The 17,897-nt window shown below is 36.5% G+C and overlaps 1 long non-coding RNA gene across 1 annotated transcript in view; it reads left to right on the forward strand.

Moving 5' to 3' along the window:
- Positions 1–14,834, forward strand: part of LOC107967130 (uncharacterized) — a 128,400-nt gene extending 113,566 nt beyond the window's left edge. The window contains exon 6 of the long non-coding RNA XR_008548053.2: positions 14,100–14,834. This is a non-coding gene — a long non-coding RNA (uncharacterized LOC107967130). The remainder of the gene's footprint in view (positions 1–14,099) is intronic.
- Positions 14,835–17,897: the final 3,063 nt, after the last annotated feature.

Consider the following 17,897-nt stretch of genomic DNA (forward strand, 5'->3'; position numbering starts at 1 on the left):
ATACAGCTATAGGAAAAATTAAAGTGCAAATGTATTAAGGCTGACAAAATGCAAGGTTTTTGTTTTGTTTTGTTTTTTTGAGACGGAGTCTCGTTCTGTCCCCCAGGCTGGAGTGCAGTGGCACGATCTCCTCTCACTGCAAGCTCCGCCTCCCAGGTTCATGCCATTCTCCTGCCTCAGCCTCCCAAGTAGCTGGGACTACAGGTGTGTGCCACCACGCCTGGCTAATTTTTTTGTATTTTTAGTAGAGACAGGGTTTCATCATGTTAGCCAGAATGGTCTCGATCTCCTGACCTCGTGATCCTCCCGCCTCGGCCTCCCAAAGTGCTGGGATTACAGGCGTGAGCCACTGCGCCCGGCCAAAATGCAAGTTTTTTAGGAGTGTGAATACGTTATTTTGAGATGAAAATATAAATATTCCACAATAATAAAATGGCAAAAAGAAGTCTCTTTTGTGTTCTTTTATAAACCTCCCTCTGAGAGAGAAAATTCTATTCCTGGTTATGACTTCTAAAATATAATCTCGAAACCTAACATTTTGCTTTGTCTTCAAGAAGATAATCAGAGTTGTGGAAAAAAAAATACTCAAACGTACATTTATTTTATATCAGCTAGTAAGTTATTATTGACCTTCTACTGTATTTTAGAAAGGATATACAAAACTTTAAGATGTGGAAAATTATAAGATACAGTCCCTATTATCAAGAAAATCCAGTTGTGGGAATTCTCTTAGTATGGTTAATAGAAAAAACAATGATATGGCAGGGAATTCTGTTTTCTTTAAGGGATTGTACTAGCAATGGAATAGCAGGAAAAAAAGCCATTCAAAGACCTCGTTCACAAATATGCATCACGAGTAACTTAAATATCTGATGGTCAGAAGACTTGACTTTCTCAGCCTAAACATGTCTACGTCTCAAGAGGATAGCAGGGTTGGAGAGATAAACCTGTTTTGTGTGTGTGTGTGTGTTGCTTGTTATTTGGGGGGCATAAGGTTGGGGATGTTTCTGACACACCAAATAATTTATGCAATGTTTGCACACTGAAGGTCAATTCATTCTTCAGACAGCAAACAATATACACTGCTTTCTGTTTTTGTTGTTGTTAACAGTTCCTGCCAATAACCTGATTCCTGGGTAATTAGGGACTGGAAAGGTAATCAGGATTCAAGTGTGCTGAAGTTCACAATTGGGATTTGTGCTTAAAAGCCCTAGAAACTTAGAGAGAAACCCCCTCTGCATCCTTTAAAATGGTCTAAAAGTCTAATCACCAACTTGAGAGAGTGGATACTGCAGCTCCTTTGAGTCTGGCAGTTACAGAGAAGACCCCAAGAAGACCCTTCAAGCTTCTAAGTAAATAAAGTTACTTTCATTGTCAGTTTTAATAGGATCTGGAACCTACCCAAATGTGACTGAAATCTAAGTGTCCTTTGCACGTCCTAAATATATCCTAAATATATCGTGTAAAATCCATCCCTAAACACCAATCTACTGTTTATTTGCCAGTTAATAGTTTATTTCCTTTAGCCATGGAAAACAGGCTGTGTTCCTTTTCCATCATTATACACCAGGGTTAAAGTAACTTAGTAATATTTTAAAGGGGAAAATAAAAAGTAATGAGGCAACTCCTTGAAATTTGTGGTTTCAGTCCAAATGGTCCTATCGAATTTCATTTATTGAGGAGATGGAGTGCTACAAAATTTCTAGAAAAGTTATACTTATTGATACTTTAATCATTACATGATCAGGATCAATAAGCCTTAGTCAGTTTTCCAGCCACCATAAATGGTCCCATGGACATTCTCCTACTACGACAGCTAGACGAATAATCAGTACATTCATCAGTAACCCAGTTAACAACTGGCTCATTTAACTTTTTTGTACTTTTTGTCCTTGTCCCCAAAAAGGATAAAGGGAAATAGTATTTGGTCAAGCCCTGATAAATCAATAACTTAATGCAGTTAGTTACACTTACTTAGTGCAGTTAATATTAAAAGCTTGTAAGAGTTTCCTTGTATTTACTTCTTTATTCCCACATCAGCCGTTACAGAACATTCTCATTTTCCACGTGAAAGCCACAGGAGCCATTTCACAGCACAGACCCAACAGACTGAACACCAGAAGATTAAGTGGCTAAGCTGCCTGGCATTGCTTGTTTAGCTTTGCCCACAGGATTTGAATTTGCACTACACTGTTGAACATCCTAAAATAATTTAACCACATCCCAAACACTGCATAAAGAAAGTCTGTTCCATTTCTCGCCTCTTTAGATTGCACGTCCAGAGCAATTTCTCCCAAATTAAATGCCATTTGGTTTGCATTAGAATAATCAGGATAACTGCAAACATTAATAAGTCTGCAATAATAGCAAAGTTATTTTCTTTTCTAAATAGTGCTACACGTACCTACGAAAGCTTTTCCATCCTGTTTTTCTCCTTTATTTTAAAAATAGATCCATCTCTGTAATCTTGTTGAGTGTTGCGATTCGCACCCTGGTTTTATGATGATGTGAATTTTAATATAAACACAGGTGTAAAGGAAAGCAAAAGAAGCAGCCTACTAAAACAAGTTTTCCATTTGCATGTTTGGCCTGGGTCATTCCAAGCATCCATGCATGCATTCACTCATTTATTCATGTATTTGAAAAGCATTTATTGAGAGTCTATAATGTGTTGGAGTTGGTAGTGGGGCTGGAAATAAAAGAAGAATGAGAGAGAGGCATGGTCCTTATCATTAAGGGGCACAAGGCTAGTGTGAAGAATGTGAACAGTTAATAGATCATAACAAGGAGTATATGATTAGAATGATACACTAAATGGTGCAAAGTCTCACTGAATATATTTTTCTAAAGAAAGGCAGTTGTATTCAGAGCATAGGGCAGAGGACTAACCATCTGCTCATACATTCACCCTAAAGGTATATATATTAAGCTTTATTTGGGATCATGTTGGCATTAAATGGAGATCATTATAAAGTTATTTTGGTGACCTGCTATAGCACATAAAGGTGGGAAAATTGAGGCACAGAGCACTTATCTGGCTTACCCCACAGCAGAACTAGAAATCTGCAGCTAATTGGTAAATTTGGTAATTAATATAAAATGAGAATTTTCACCAGATATAATCCATACAATAGTATCAGGTATAGTGGCTTTATCATTAAATGATGCATATAATTTAGTTATATACACTAAAATAAATTGAAGGAAGTCTTAAAAATGAGAAAGACAGCTATTACTAATATCAGTAATTAGCCTCAAAGGGAGAAATCTAGAACAAGAACGTATTCTAAGGAGCTATTAATAGATCCTTAAGGTCCCTTCAAATCCAGAAACATGTTTAATTCAGTATTTTCATATATATTAAATAGAGTATTGATAATAGATGTTACAAATCTTAAAAATAAGATTGTTCTATTTATATATTTTTCAAGAAATAGCACAACCTTGCTAGAACCACTACATTTTTTCTTTATGTGCTTCATATATTTCAACTTTATTTAAGAGATTACTATAAAAATTGCTAACTTCTTATTTTACATCTTTTATTCCAATTCCTATATAAAGTTTCGTGCAAGAAGCAAATGCTTAAAAATATTTAACATGGTATGGTGATATTTAAATTCTCCTTTACTTTTCTAAGTAGGTACCCAGACAAAGAGTATTATTCTTCCCCGTCCACTTCATTTTTTAGAGAGTTTTCCGGTGAATTCATCAGTCTACGACTTGAACCTGCATACCAAGACTTCTTTTCAAAGTTAACAATTGTGATTTCTAACATCAGAGCAGTGTTTTTGTTTCTGCTGTGCTTCTTTGATATTGGCAAGAATAAGTTCAAAAGAATGCGATGAAGCCTTCATTAAGGGACTATGTTACTCATAGACTCTGGGAAGGCAGCCAGGGGAATCAATTGGTGAAACATTCAAAGCAAAAGGTGTGCCACCCTCTTTTACATTCTCACATATGCCAAAGCTGACTGCTGAGGCGTTGAACTAAAGATCCTTGTCCTAGTCTTTGAGGTGTTCGATTTCTCTTATTTCCTCAGACCTGAATACCTGTTTTTATTACATTGCTTTCAGCGTGATATGTTATGATGTTCTGAGATTTCACTTCAAGGCATTGGCAGGTTTCTTTTACATCTGTGCATTTAGTAATCACGGAATGGTACTGGAGAAGAAGCTGCAGGGCAGGCCATGTGATAAAAATTGCAAGGATACTTCTACCCACCAGAGGACACTGGGCCTGGAGATGTTCTTTGCATGAGTCAAAGCAGGGCAGGAAGTTCATGCTCTTGGGATGTGAAATGCTGACTTTCTCTTTGTTATTAGGATATAAGCCAAGCTGAGAAGAACAAGGACTCTGTGAAAGGAAAGTCACCTGTTTCTCTGGCCCAAGTGTTCGCCTGTCAATCCGCTGTTCCAGATCCAGACTATAAAGAGTGAAGTGGGCGGGGAGAAGGAGAAAAGAAGCAGCAAATTGTCTTGCCCAGAGATTGTTTGGATTAGCTAATAAAATCTGCTAAGCTTCTGAAAATCCCTATCAAAAATCAGGCAATTAATTTTATCTCCATTTCTAATCAAGAGCAGCCAACATGAGTTTTCAGAGCAAAGACAGAGACAGTGATTTGGTAATGTCATTTGGGTAATCACAGTTTTATACTATAAACTTTGAAGTCTTTACAAAGTTTAAAGAATCAGGGATTGTTGCATAAAAACCAGAGAATAAAATAACTATGTTTATCAATCTAATATAAAATACTAACTTAAAAAGTCATGGCTTGCTGCACTTCATAAACTACTTGTTTACACTATATTCCCATTTACCATAAATTCCTTGTGTATGTTTTCATATACATGTTTTTAAGATTTCCCAAAAGATAATGTTGCCTTATCAAGATTCTCTAAAAATGGGTGTAAAGTTGTAAGATCATCAAAGTTTTAGAGCTATTAAGAGCTTTGAAGGTAATTTAATCATATCTTCTCATTTTATAAAATAAGCAATGGAGACCAGAAATAACAAATATTTTGTTCAATATTACAAAGCTCACTAACAGAGACAGGCTTTTCTGGTTCCCAGGACTTTCAAGACACCACACTGCAGCCAGAGAACAGTGTAGCTGGCAGGGCTTTCCAGATGAAATCCAGTTCTTGCAAGTTAACCTTTATTCGTCCAGTAAAGACTACAATTTTCAAACAAGGTTTGAAATAGTACTGTAGTTTTTATTGGATGAATAACCACTGAAATAAGTTTACATAGTATTTAATCATTATATATAGTTATTTATATAAATAATGTAATTATATATGAATAACATATATTTAATAAAGTACAGTGCTCAGTGGGTTAAAATAAAGATTGCTAGTTACAACAAATAAGTTTTCACAGGATATTAAAATAATTGTCAGTTTAGAACTCACTGTTCTCCAATAAAATAAATACAAGTAATGAATTTGAGAAAACATAGTGTTTTACAGATGAATAAAAAAATGCATTTGAAATGCTAACATATTATTTCCTAACTTTTTTCAACCAAAGAGATCTTTTCAAATGTTCAGTTACAATTCTTTCAACAGCGAATATAAATTTTATAGATTTGAGTTTTAGCGTCTTTCTAATGTGGTTGACCGTTGAACACTAGATTGACGTATTCAGTGGTCACATAGACATCAATTGGAATAATGATATAACAATAACAAGCATGTTTTCTTGAGAAATACTTTAAAAAGTAAATTATATACTGAACCACAAAATGAAAAATGGGGGGATATAAATGCTCTTTAAAATGTTTTTATAAACATACTGAAATGTAGACAGAAACGTGTAAAGCCGGAAATAGAGCAAAATGTGTTTTCAGGTGGCACTTTAAAGAAAGAGATGAAATAAAAATGGGGGGCAAAAGATGTATGTTCTACATATAGCAGTGAACTTGAAACCAAAACTGCAAATTTGTATAAAGAGTTCAAAATAAGGGACATAGTCAGTGAACCAGAAAAACAGAACAAGGCAAATGAATATTATTTTATATGTGATTAAAATGATTAAATGAGAAAGTTGAATATGAGAAGGAAAACAGTTTTTGACTTAATGATGAAAGCTATCAAGAAGCAGAGAAAATGATGAATAATGTGATGAGATGGGCCATTTTAATTAAATTTTCAAAGCATAAGTTAATCAAAAACTATATAGGCCAAATAAAAAAAAATAGAAAATGGATGGCAAGCTAAGATGTGAAGTGGGGAATAAGAAGAGACACAAGTTATAGTAAAGTAACAATCCAAGGAACTTTGTGGTGAGTGATTGCCCCGCCCAGCCCTATTACTGACCAGCATAGTGTCTCATGCTTTATTTCTTGACAGCATCGGAAAAGTCAACTGGAGCCAGTACACAAAAAATTCAACAGCAATTTGCAATAAAACACAAATTAAACAAGTTACATTTTCTATTGTCTTCAGTCTTATTATTCAAATCAACAGGAATAAAAGAGTTCTCTAGCTCTCCACTATTAAAATGTTTTTCCTAAAAGTCAAATACTTGACATAAATGTAACTGACTACTAAAGCAAACCTTGTGGATTTGACAAGGCACTTGTTTATCAAAGTGGTAGAAAAGAAAAAAGCCACTATAAGCATGCATTCAGTTCTGAAATTTGGTCTTAATACTTTTCTTCAAAGCTCTCCACAGTATCAAACAATGAGATTAAATAGGGAATTTTTGTTGTTGTTTTCAATTGTATGCAGAAATAATTTTGTTTTTCTATATTTCTTAATGACACTTCCATGAGATTGTCAAGTTGTTGCATTTAGTTTTTGCCAATGCTCAGATAAAAATTGTGTGTTTACCTTATCACATAGAGCATTTCAAATTTTATATTGCTGTCTAGTCAATCAGCTTGACAGCTCCATTCTCACAGTTGGTGTTCTCTCTTTCTCTTTCTTCTTTTTGATTGACTCGGCATAACCGCTGACACAATAGCCTCTGACCAAAGGGAATAGTTCTTTTCCAGAGTTATTGTTTTGAATTCTATTCACAGTTAACTATGTCTCACTGAACCTTTCCAATATAAGCAAAATATTTGGATTACTTTCAAAGTAATAATGCCCCAGGGCAAAATTAAATATAAAACCCAACTTCCTTTTTTTTTTTTTCAACTCAGCAGAAAGACCTGCAAAATATGTAATGCTTGACAGAATGACCAGGACCCATTTTTATTGTTGCATTAGGTTGGCCACTATCTTACCCAGTAAGCAGATTACCTAGTTTTTGTTATTTTTATAGCACATCTTATGAGAGGCAGATGCAACATCAGCCAATCACAATCAATTCTTATGTAAATAACAGAATGATGAATCCTGCTCCCAACCAATTTGGGGAGGAGCCACCCCAAATTGCTTGATGCATCTCCAGCTGATCTTGTGGTAATTAAAGAAAAACTTTCTATCATGCAGGATCCGTGCTGTTCCAGTCATCAACTAAGCAAATCAATAATAGTCATCCCCTAAATACTTCCCTGAATAACTTAGAATATGTTATAAGATGATTAAAAACTTTAAGTTCTAGAGAATTTTTCTTCATCCTGGTCATGATTCAGATAGATTATCCATCTAAATATAAAATATTAGTAGGTAAGACAATCTGATCTTGGCTGTCCCTGGTCTTTAAAAATAATTTATATCAGTCAACTCTTTTTAGGAATATTTTCTCCTACAGAATCATTGAGAATTGACGCAAAGGAAGTTGTCTGGAATTTATCAGCTTCAGAAGACTGACTGCTAGAATGTGTACCTAGACTGAAAGTTAATGGTTAATAGCCACAGTATATTATTTTTCCTGATGCATTACAGCTAGAATTTCTACTTTTGCAACCTGGAAATAAGATGTCTGAAGTTATTATAGCACTATTTCTATCTTTTGACAAAACAAAGGCAAGTTTCTGGATAGTACAAGAAACAAAACTGTGAACTGAACAGACGGAGTCTAACAACTCAGTGTTATTAAAATACAGGGAAGAAGATAGTGTTGCTACAGCCAATCATTGTTGATTTATTCCCTGGTTTATTTACAAAGATTGGCATGGGGGTTTGAACTAGCACACTGTGTGTGCCAGAGTCATCATGCTGTTTTGCTAGACAAGTGGTAGAGATCACATTTCTCTAATCAGCAGACTTTTTATTCTTACACTTAAATTGCCTTTGCTTATCTTTCTCACGGCTTCTAATTTTCACCTAATGAAATCGTAAGCTTTGGAGTCAAACAAACCTGAGGTTGAAGCCAAACTTTGAGAGTTATTACTTGTTTGGCCAAGTTAACCTCCCTTAGCCTTAGTTTATTCAGCTGTAAAATGGTGAAGTTATATGGGCCAATGGTGAAATGAGATACTGTGTGTGTGTGTTTGTGTGTGTGTGTAATTTAACAGAATGCCCGTCATAAAGTATTCAATAAACTTAAGCTAGAATGTTTTTTATCTCATTATTAATTTTATAAGACATCTTAATTATTTTAATAAGGTGGGTTATAATTAAGTAAATAAATTAAAATACATGCATTTATTCAATTACTATTTCATAAGTACCTATTCTGCTGGACATGTTGTTTTTTGGCAAACAAGGATACACTAAAATAAGACTCTAGATTTCAAAGAACATATGGAGTCTATCCAGGGAGACACCTATGTGGATAGCTGACAATAAGACAACCTAATAAGTGTGATAGTACAAAGATGACTAAAGGAGCAATGAAACACAGAAGAGGGAATATTTTATCTTTTCCTTGGAGGATACTCAAGGGAGATACTAGAGAAGAGATAACTCCAAGTTTGACCTTGAAAAATGAGTAGGAATCTGCCAGTTCAAGTAGGGGCAGGGGAATTCCCAGCCAAAGAACTGAACAGTGCTTCAGAGGTGTTCACATATGTCTGATGCCAGGGACTGTGATTCAGACCTGGCTAGACCACCTGAGGACTTTAGCTTTACTGAGGAAATAATCTTTCCTGAATCTCTCTATTGTTACCATTAATACTATTAAAAATACACAATTCAATTAGTTTTGATGATTCTATTCACCAGCACTATGACCACCATTGCCAAATATTGCTACCTTTGTTTCCAGTAATGGATTTTGGAATATTTTACCACTATCAATACATTAGCTAAGATGTATGGGTGGGGAAATGACCTTATTTACTGTCTTCTAATTACTCTATTCTCCTTGCAAAAAACATCAGCAAGCTTAAAGGACCTCATGATCCTATTGCTCTGCCAAGTATAAAAACAATCCAAATACTTCAGCATTTGACTTTGAGATTTGCTATCAACCTTCATAGACTCATTGTACTTCTCTTCTTTCTCATTATTCCAAACAGCTCCTCATTGACTCAGAATATTGATTTTATTAGGTTGGTGCAAAAGTTTTTGCCACTAAAATAATGGCAAAACCCACAATTACTTTTGCACCAACCTAATATTCAAACACAGCTTCAATGGGAAGATTGATATTGTATATTCTGAAGCCTAATTTCTAGGGTTTCTAGTCTAAATTCCCCATTTGATAGCTATGTGGCTTCAGACAAGTGCCTTACCTTTAGTGTCCTTGCCTGTATAATGGTAATAGTACCAATACTTCCCTTATAAGATTAAATGAGTCAGGAATAGGTGAGTTAATATATGTAAAGTATCTAAACAGTGCCTAGCGCATGATCAGCACTCAGCAAGTTTTTAGCTAATATTACTAATTCCTGTTCAAAATATAAATACCCTACTTTAGATTATCATTTCAAATTATTTTCAAAAGACCCATGATGATATTTTAAATAATATATATATATATATATATATATATATATATTTGTTTTAAAAGAGGCAAGCAATAGCTAACTAAGTACAGGAAGTACCACCAAAGCTCTCCCCTTAATTCCCACCACTCCTATTCCAAACCTCAGAGGTAACCTCTGGTTGCAGTGTAAAGGGTATCATCTGGTTCTTTATCTCTATGTTTATTTCTTTGAATATGAATTAGAACTTGCCGATGAATTTGAATATGAACTATTCTAAAAATTACTTTTTTTTTTACTTAATATGTCTCAGATACCTTTTCATCACAATGCATTTTCATTTATTCACCAAACATTTCCTAAACAGCTATAATGTACCAGAGCCTTTTTCTATTTTCTGGAGATGGATACATTAGAGAACAAAAATTCATGCCCATTTGAAGCTTGCACTCTGTTTGATGTATAGCTTATTATTTTATAATAACTAGTATGCTACAGAGTATGAATATAACCAAACCTCTTTTACCATCCCCCTATTAAAATAAATTTAGGTGATTTTTAGTTTTTTTTGCTGCTATTAATATAATAACACTGATAGCCTTTGCACTCATGTTCCTATGGGGTTTTTCTATTTTTAAGAGGAATTCCAAGAAGTGAACTTACTGATTTAGAGGTTTTTATGGACATTGCACCAATTTGCCCTCCAAAAAGTATTTGCCAATTCACCCTCTCACCTAGAGGTTTTGAAAATGGCTATTCCACCAACATCATCCAAATTGAAGTCAACAAAACTATGTCTTCAAAAATGTTTACAGAAGCTTTACAAAAAAAAGATATTTTGGTCAATTAAATTTGAGAAAATGCTGGAGTTTTCTTTACTAAAGTTTTCATGTTGCCATGCATTATAAATTTTCAATATGGGTGCATAATATGCAATGTTTTTTACCATACTTATTTTAACAAATTAAAGAGCAATGTTCTATTTGTTTATGTGACAAATGATGTATGTATTGTTTAGAATTATGCCAGTGCTTTTTAGCTCATACTTTCTAGGAAATATGTAGATACCAGAATGTAGAATGTGATATAAGGTTTTTTTGTTATTTTTACCCATTGCATTTTTTTTAGGTGAGAATATTCCACAAAAGATATAGTCCTCAAAAGATATAATGGGTCAAACATAATAGGCAGAGCAGATTTAGCATAATTCTTAAGGGCTCTCGGGTTTGGGGGGCCTTTTTAAGTTGAGCATTGGCTTCAACTTATAGTCACCAAATTCACTAGCCCCTAGCAAGAAAGTCAGCCTGTCTTTGGAGCTTTGAAGCTAGGCACTGACATCCTCTCTAGCTAGGAAAGTCCTAGATGGCATCTTCTTCCAAAATAAGGCTGTTTCATCTACATGAAAAATGTGTTGTTTAGTGTAGCCACCTCATTAATTACCTTAGCTAGATCTTCTGGATAACTTGCTGCAGCTTCTCCACTAGCACTTGCTGCGTCACCTTGCACTTTTATGTTATGAAGACAGCTTCTTTCTTTAAACCTCATGAACAAATCTCTGCAAGCTTCCAGCTTTTCTTCTGTAGCTTCCTCTCCTCTCTCAGTTTTCATAGAATTAAAGAAAGTTAGTGCCTTGAACTGGATTAGGCTTTGAATTAAGGGAATGTTGTGGCTGGTTTGATCTTCTAACCAGACTATTAAAACTTCCTTCATATCAGATGTAGGACTGTTTCACTTTCTTATCATTCATGTATTCACTGGAGTAGCATTTTTCATTTTCTTCAAGAACCTTTCACACATTGGCTAACTGTCAAGCTTTTGGCCTAGCTTGGCTTTTGACATGCTTCCCTCACTAATCTTAGTCATTTCTAGCTTTTGCTTTAAAGAGAGAGATGTGTGACACTTCCTTTCACTTGAGCGTATAGAGGCCATTTTAGGGATATTAATTGGTCTAATTTCAATATTGTGTCTCAAGGAATAGAGAGGCCCAAGGAGAAAGAGAGAGAGACCAAGGAACAGCCAGTGAGTAGAGTAGTCAGAACACATAGTGTGAATTAAGTTAGCGATCTTATATGGGCATCGTTCTTGGTGCCCAAAACAATTACGATAGTGAGATAACTGATTATTAATCACAGATAACTATAACAGATATAATAATAATAAAGTTTGAAATATTTCTAGAACTACCAAATTTTGACACAGAGATCTGAAGTGAGCCCAAGCTATTGGAAAAAATGGTGCCAATAGACTTGCTTGATGCGAGCTTGCCACGAATCTTTAATTTGTTGAAAATGCAATATCTGGGCCAGGTGCGGTGGCTCACGCCTGTAATCCCAACACTTTGGGAGGCCGAGGCGGGTGGATCACCTGAGGTCAGGAGTTCAAGATGAGCCTGACCAACATGGTGAAACCTTGCCTCTACTAAAAATATAAAAATTGGCCAGATGTGGTGGCGGGTGCCTGTAATCCTAGCTACTTGGAGGCTGAAGCAGGAGAATCACTTGAACCCATAAGGCAGAGGTTTCAGTGATCCCATATCATGCCACTGCACTCCAGCCTGGGCAACAGAGCAAGACCCTGTCTCAAAAAAAAAAAAAAAAGAAAAGAAAAGAAAACGAAAATGCAGTATCTGCAAAGTGCAATAAAGCAAAGTGCAGTAAAATGAGGTACGCCTGTACATGGTAGATATTTCTGGATATCTGGTGTCTCTTCATCACATGGTGATTTAGGAATTCAGGCTTCTTCCTTCATGTAGGAGACTTCACTGTCCCCTAAGGTCTCATTGTCATCTGCACGGAGTAGGCAAACCTTAGAAGCCTCATTTTACGTTGAAACCATCATTTCTTTACATTCCTTTGGCAAGAACTACACATATGACCATACCTAACTATAAGAGGGTCTGAGAAATGAAGCTTAACTCTGCATTCAGAAAAAAAAGGAAACAGTTACTGGCTAAAAGTCACCAGATTTTGACACATCTAACAGGTCCGCAATAATATGGCTAACAACTCAAGCACTCATTATATGGCAGGCTCAGTTCTAGACACTTTATTTGGATTAATTCGCATAATATTCAAAACAATCGTATAAGGTTGGTGCTTCCATTTCATAAGTTAATAAGGCGAATCAAGGTCACATACCTTGTAGGTGGTGGAACCAGGAGAGAAATCCAAGCTGAGGGCCAGCCTTCTTGCTGTGCCATGCTGCCTCTTTGCCATTCAGTGTGCCCCACGAACAGGCCTGCTGGAGTCATCGTTCCCTATAGTCTCATACACAGTTCTCCTTTGCCTTAGTTCCCTCTGACTTTTTCAACTTTACCCTCCCTCCCCACAAGGTCCTGGACCAGTTTTGGAGAATAAATATTCAGTTCTTCATATCCTATAATTGAAAGGCACTAGCTCACCCAGATAAGTCATAGTGATTCAGCAACAAGACAAACTTTCTTTTGCTAATGTTGGTCATGTCCTAGAATATAATTGTAATACTCGATTAAGAAAAAGACCTCTCCATATCCTTTTTTCCATTTTACTATTTGACCATCTTCTATGAAGAACCAAAATCTCAGTTTTCCTTCTCTCTGGTTATTGTCTTTTCCTGCCTTTAATAGTTTCTCTTACTGTAACTAAATTTAGATATGAGTGTTGCTTCAAATTTACTTCATGTGTCTTTCATTTCTCACTCTTTGGTAATAATCATATCTGTTCCCATGGCTTCAATTAAAATCTATATCTGTTTTCCAATCCAAGGACTAGTAGGCCAGTGGTCAGGAAAGAAATAGGGGTTACATAACACCTAATAGAGGTCTGATGGTACATCAAATCATTGAGGGTGTCATTTCAAACTGATCTTTTTTGCCCTGCACCAAAACCGCTAATATACTCACTATATCAGTTGGCTACTGCTACATGCTAATGCTGAGCAACACACCACCCTAAAGCTCAGTGACTTAGGACAGTTATTCTCACTTTGCAGTCTATGAGTTGGCAGGATGGCTTTCCTTTAGGCTACAGGCCCTTATGTCTACTGGGAGAGGTTTATTCTGTGTGCATCTCGATTTCCTGAAGCCAGCAGTATTTGTTCTTCTAGTAATGATGGCAGAGAGCAAAAGGACAAACCCAGCCATGACAATACATTTCATACCTCTGCTTGCGACACATCAGATAAAATCCCTTTGGTCAAAGCAAGTCACATGCTGAGCCCTAAGTCAAGAAAAAGAGAAGTACCCTCTGTCTTTAGTGGGGGGAAACTGCAAAGTCACAAGCCACAGGGAATGGATACAAGGAGAGGTGAGCTGAGAAAAGTAACTGAATATGCTGCATTCTTATCTTGAAACTTACAGGTACGGATAGAGATGAAACATCCAATTGCAGATATGAATGACCTAATTCAATGGATGAGTCTGGAAGAGGACCAAGTTCATGGGAAAGATCAAAAATTCAGTTTTGAAGATGTTGATGAGAAGATGAGACAAAACCATGTATAGATGTGGATGAGCTAATTAAATATATGAGTCTGGAGCTGAAAGGAAATGCCTTGACAAGAGAAGTAAATTTGAGGACCATCAATATACAGATGTGCTTGAATCCATCTGTGTAAATGGAATCACCCTGGGAGGAAATTTAGAGTGAGAACAGGACTGTGTGGAAAGACATTAAAGAAGTTAAAGAAAGAAGAACTAAAAAAGGCAGGAGAGAAGAAGAGGATGGAGAGGTAGGAGAGAAACCAGTAATGTGCGATGGCATAGAAATTAAGGTATGAGTATTTCAAGAACAAGATATTAATGGTATTGAATACTACTGAAAGGCCAATCATGATGAGAATAGAAAAACTGCTGATTTCACTATTTGGCAGTGGGTTCACTGACTTCCTCATCTGCAATGACTTCTCTTGATCTCACCTCCACCGTCTACTCCAAGGGCCACCTTAGATCTTAGGATCTAATTCACTCCTGTGCCCAAATCACTTTTCTAAAGTGATTTGTATTTTCAGGTTACATGTTCAACTATTTTTAGCACAGCCATTGTAACATATAATCGTGGTTGTCTGTTATGTGTCCATTTATTACTATCTTCTGATTTTGTCCTGTTTTCTTCTACTTCCTTGTATAACACTCCACCAATATCCCATTCACCTCCACTTTTATTAAGCCCACATGACAAAATTTAACTCTGGATTTGGCCAGGTATGCATTCTTTCCATGCTATTCTGACTCAGTTTAGTACTATTGAAGACTTAAGTCACAAAACAGGGGAGATTATACAAAACATTCTTGACCACCAACTTCATCTGAGATCTCAACAATGCCTGTCAATTTTACCATGCTTCTCTGGATAGTTCATTTTCCTACTTTCTATAAAAGCACACAGTAGGAGCACAATGAAATTCTTTTCCTTAGCAAAAGACCACATGTTCTCACTTATAAGTGAGAGCTAATTGATGAGAACACATGGACACATAAAGGGGAACAACACACAATGGGGCCTAGTGGAGGGTGGAGAGCAGGAGAAGGGAGAAGATCAGGAAAATAACTAACGGGTACTAGGCTTAATACCTGGATGATTAAATAATCAGTACAAAAAAACCTATGACACAAGTTTACCTATATAACAAACCTGTACATGTATCCCTGAACTTAAAAGTTAAATTAAAAAGAGGAAAAAAAATTTTTTCATTAATGAAAGTTTTGCAATATTTCTCTGTTCTCCTAAAAATTACCACTGGCAAATGACTCTTTCGTTCTTAAAAGACAATTCTGCCTCCTACTTCATTTCCATCAGATAAGAATCAGTCAACTGCTTGCCAACAAACCTAAAAACCTTCCTCCATTACACTCAACTTTCCTCTTTTCCTCTAGTTTCAACAGAGTAAGTGCCCTTCTGCAATCCAAGGCCAATGCTGTTGCATAAACTTTTGATCACATTTATTTTGTCCTTCATAAAGCTCCATTGTATAATTTTCCTTTTCCTCTTTGTAATTTAAATTTCAACTCTTTTTATCAATAATTAAAATGATAAAACGTCCACTATTTAAAAAAAAAAAAAAAAAAAAAGAAGGTGTCCCTTCCCTTCTGGTGGATGACATGACCAGTCATTGAGGTTGTTTTCTGAACATAGGCATTTATTCTGCTAGTTAGTGGTCGGGAGTACTTACTGCAGATGGCTTACAGCTGAGTACCTCCCCAGGCAATGCCATAAGTAGCATATAAAAAGAATCTCCTCTCCTGCACATGGATGAGTAAAACAGCTAAGGATTAGGCCCAGAGCTTAATTATAAGAGTAGCTGAACTTTAGGAAAGGTTGAATTTCAATTCTACAACTCTGTTATGACAAGATCAGGGCCCTGATTGAGGAGTGGAACCTAACATTTTGAGATGGAAACACCTGGATCCATTCCCGCAGAATTTTAATCTCTAGGTTCTGCTGAACTACCTAGGCTTCCACAAATGGCCTATTTTTTCCTGCTAAGGGGTAGCACTAATCATGATTTGAAGACAAGTCAAAGACTTCTGTCTTGCAAGACAGTGCACCCTCCCTGGTCACCAGACCAATAAGTAAGGTGAAGGTACACTATAACTTAGCTGAGGATATGCTGCAGCTGCAGAGGGAAGAAAGAGCCTATACCCCAAGGAAACCACAGAACTTAGCCAAAATATATCCGCAGAAGCCAGAGAAGTATGTATGGTATCCAGAAAGTAGGTATTAGACGACAGAGTTTAAGAAGAGAGAGTTTATCAAGCCGGGCACGGTGGCTCACGCCTGTAATCCCAGCACTTTGGGAGGTCAAGGTGGGCGGATCATCTGAGGTCAGGAGTTCAAGGCCAGCCTGGCAAACATAGCAAAACCCCATCTCTACTAAAAAATACAAAAATTAGCTGGGCGTGGTTGTGGGCGCCTGTAATCCTAGCTACTCAGGAGGCTGAGGCAGGAGAATCGCTTGAACGCAGGAGGCAGAGGTTGCAGGGAGCCGAGATCATGCCATTACACTCCAGCCTGGGTAACAGAGAGAGACTTCATCTCAAAAAAAAAGAAAAGAGAGAGAGAGTTTATCAATATGAGAGTATTCTTCCTTGATACTGGATTTAATACCTTGGTAAGGACCCTGGAAGGTTATACCAAAACCCTACCGGAATGGCTGTAGGAAACTTGGAGAAAGTGATGACAAATACAAAGTGAAGTAGAAATGCAAGAATTAGCATGAAAGGTGGTGGAAGAAGTGGCTAAAAGGTCAGAGGAATGAGTATGGTAAGAGTTATACACCTAAGGATGGAAATACTACTTGCCAATTATATTGCACAGGGAGTCCTAGAAGACACTCCATTTATCAAAACAATAAGGAATATTCCAAGAATCTCAGTGATAGCCGTCTAGATCAGAACTGACCATAGAATATGTTATTTCAGGATAGGCCTTCATGATAATAATGGAGATTATAGGACTAAGATAATAATAATAGAGGCAGATGGAAGTGTTTAACTATCAGAGCAATGGGTATAGTTATCTTAATGAGCAGCAAATTGAAGTGGCAGTGGGTAGGAGGTAGTGCTGACTTAGAGAAAGCTATGGAGATGATTATAAAATATGGTATATGCAAGGGCAATGAAGATGAGCAACTAACAAGGGTATTCTCAATCTAAACAATTAAAAGAAGTCAAGATTGCATTCTTAGGAGGCTGAGGGAAGCTGCTATAATAAAAAGTCATGATCTTTTGCCTAGTTTCTGGATTTGCCGGTATTCAGATCCAGCACCCATTAAGAGGACAGGCTGAAGTGGAAGTAACCTGCAACATTATGCCAATGTTTCTGGTGACAGTTCACCATAACTTCTCCAAAGCTACTGTGATGATTTCCTTAAGTAACCATATACTGTGAAAATGGAGATACACAGATATTTAGACACTGTTAGATGCAAGGTTCTAGTTGACAATGATCTCTGGTGATCCATATTATTCCCTTTGTTAGGATGCAGGGATATGGGTATGGCCAGGTAATAAATAGATACTTAGCCCAGGACCACCTGGCAGTAGGTCCACATTTTCCACAGACAAACCTAGTGGCCAGTTTCCAAGTATTCAAGCTAGGAGTGGAATAGACACATTTTGTAGTAGGCAGAATACTCACACGGATTATTTGGACTGTGG

Source organism: Pan troglodytes, chromosome 1, assembly GCF_028858775.2.
Source record: "Pan troglodytes isolate AG18354 chromosome 1, NHGRI_mPanTro3-v2.0_pri, whole genome shotgun sequence".
Lineage (NCBI taxonomy): Eukaryota > Metazoa > Chordata > Mammalia > Primates > Hominidae > Pan > Pan troglodytes.